The 2,934-nt window shown below is 36.2% G+C and overlaps 1 protein-coding gene across 1 annotated transcript in view; it reads right to left on the bottom strand.

Moving 5' to 3' along the window:
* The window catches only part of LOC119582251 (menin-like), a gene marked incomplete in the record, with an annotated part of 114,600 nt that overhangs the window by 32,596 nt on the left and 79,070 nt on the right, over positions 1–2,934 (bottom strand).

Genomic DNA, 2,934 nt, shown 5'->3' with positions numbered 1-2,934 from the left:
CCAGGAGCGTTGATTGGGGGCTAGGAATTTTAAGGCTGAGTGTAAGTATTGCAAAGCGAAACTCTCCTGCTCCAAGGATATAAATTCCAACCTACACAAACATATGAAGAAAAGGCTTATTTTTTTTTAGTGTTAAGGGTTCACGATCTACAAATTACCCCAAGTGTGGTTAATTGGTATTTTCTAAGGGAAGATGAAGGACAGCACCTCCCTTTCCTCTTCTACCCTATTTCCTAAAATGAATACTCTTGTTGTTAAGATTGAGACCTTTATCCTCAAATGACCTTTAGGCATTTTTTCTTAACATGTTATCTGTTTTTGTTATTTGATACTCAAAATAAGTAACACTGGGAGAATTATGGCTGTCTGGAAAATGGATAACCGGGGACTGGTAGCAAGAGTGGGTTATGTCTCGCGCACTCAGTATTTTGTGACGTCTATGTGACATTCAAGTTAACTATGACATAATAGTAATCATCTACCCAACCAACAGTTCTGTTTTTCTCTATAGGTGACTATATGCATAATGCTTTCAGTATATTATATTTATATTATTTCTTTTTAGAGAAAACATTGCGAGGTGTATGAGGAAGCATGCACAAGTCACAGCCCTGGGGAGACCAGCAACTGCAGCCAATCAACTCTGGATGGATTTGTCAAACATCCTAAGAAATATTCACCTCATGATGTTAGACAAAAGCAACTCTACAATGCACTTGTCCTTTTTTGTTGCAAATGACCTTGTTCTGTTTTCTGTGGTAGAGAGCTCTTACTTCCATGATCTGATGCTGTCTGCTGATCCCCAGTACCAGATACTGACTGCAAGATAAGTGCATTGAAGTTAGATGTTCTGTGAAAGCACATCTTTAGTGTGCACAGACTGATAATCTCACGCTTGACATTTGGTCTAGTAGGCAGATGAGATCTTACTTAGGAATTACTGCTCATTTTATTCATGACTGGTCTGACCACTCTGGCCTGCAAGTGTTCCATGGCTGACACACAGCACTATGGAAGAGCATGAAGAAACTGTACAAACTTTTGACATACAATCAAAAATCAATAACATCATAACAGACAATCCTGCAAATATGATATCAGCATTTTCACTTCCTGGCTTCTTAGATATTTTTGACGATGATATGTTTTGATTCTGAAGATGAATTAGAAGACGTGGACCTGGATGCTGAGAGTATGGTTGAGAAATATGGTGTATATGAAGTTCTGCCAACAGAGTACAATTCAGGCTTTGCTCACACTCTGCAACTTGTGGTAAAGGATGGTCTGCAAGAAGCAGGGCAACTAAACTTTGCTCTCAGTAAAGCCTTGAAGTTAGTGTCTTTTGTACACAAATCTACCATTGTCGCTGATGTTTTGGAAGGTGAGAAAACTTGTATTCTGTTTGTGCTACACAATGGAATTCCCAAGTGAAAATGATCAGATCAATGTTGAGTATTCCTGAACAAAAATTAAGCATCATAGATGGTGTACCAACACTGAGTGTGTATGATTGTAATCTACTTAAAGACACGCTAGAAATCTTTTAGAAATTTGAGGAGACCACAGATTATGCAAAGAAGCAAACCTCTGTTTCTGCAAGTCTGATCATACCTTGCAATAGGGACCTCAAATTTCATCTAAACCAAATGAAATCCATGTATAATTCCATGTTGGTGACAGGACTTATGAAATATGTAAAGAAATGTTTGTGCACTATGAGGAGAGAAGAGTTTATGTGCTGGCAACAATTCTAGACCCACTGTTTAAGCTCGATCGGTGCAAAAAATAAAAGAGCAATGGGTCTCAGAAAACCTCAGTTAGCAAAAGCAGCAAAACCCAAAGAAGTTAAGCAAAATCCTGGTGAAGATATACAAGAATCGAAGCAGCTTGTGCTGGAAGAAAGTTCTGAATCTTTCCCTTTGAAGAGGAAGAGGCTATTCAGTTCCACGCATATTTGTACACGAGACAACATCCACAAGTGAAAAGGTGCACTCAATCAGCACTTGTATCAACTGTTATCAGAGCCAGCCTTGCAAGGCAGATGATACTGATGTGTTGGTATTTTGGAACAACAATATAGTTTGCCTTCTTTATGATGGCTCAAAAATATTTGGCTGTACCTGCATCTTCTGCTCTCACTGAAAGGCTTTTCAGCATTACTGGAAAAGTGATTAAGCCTGACAAATTTCGTCTTACTGACAAAAACTTTGATAGTGCGATATTCATAAAGTGCTCACTTGTGTGTACTTCTTACTTCAAGTAAATTATCTATTTTCTTTACCTTATTTAGGGAAAAATGGTACAAAAATTTATCTAATATTTTTATATGCCACACACACACACAAAAAAGCATCTATATTTTATGACATAATTCTATGATTACTTTTGTCCACAGGAAAAGTCTAAAAAACAGGAAAATCAAACAAAAAAGTTGCACAATGAGTCACATGAACAAATTTATGTTCAATAAAATTGGCTGCACTTATCTGCTATTTTTAGTTATAAAAATATTTTATTACTATAGAACAACGGACAAGTTTTAATGCCCTAATATCTTTATTTTCTGCTTTAAATTTAGTGACATGAAATATATGGATAGCCTTGTGCAGTTGCAGCATAAGGAATATTATTTATTCAAGTTATTCATATATTATATGTTCTTGTTTTGCAATTCTATAATAAAAGAAGTGATGTGCTAAAACAAACGTAGAATTTCCATGTGCTTCTTATATTGACTTCCACCTTTGAATAGTGTACCCATTAATGTGAATATACAAAAACTACTAACATTTTTGCTTACAAAAGTACTTGTACTTAAGTACAATGACATGTACTTGGACTTTGACTTGAGTATATAGCAAAGCGACTTTAATTGTACTTGTACTTGAAAAATATCCAGGTACTTGGACTTGGACTAAGTACAGTTGCCTGAAC

Source organism: Penaeus monodon, chromosome 15, assembly GCF_015228065.2.
Source record: "Penaeus monodon isolate SGIC_2016 chromosome 15, NSTDA_Pmon_1, whole genome shotgun sequence".
Taxonomy (NCBI): Eukaryota; Metazoa; Arthropoda; class Malacostraca; order Decapoda; family Penaeidae; genus Penaeus; species Penaeus monodon.
The sequence above is the reverse complement of the archived record's forward strand: the minus strand, read 5'-3'. Positions and strand labels throughout refer to the sequence as shown.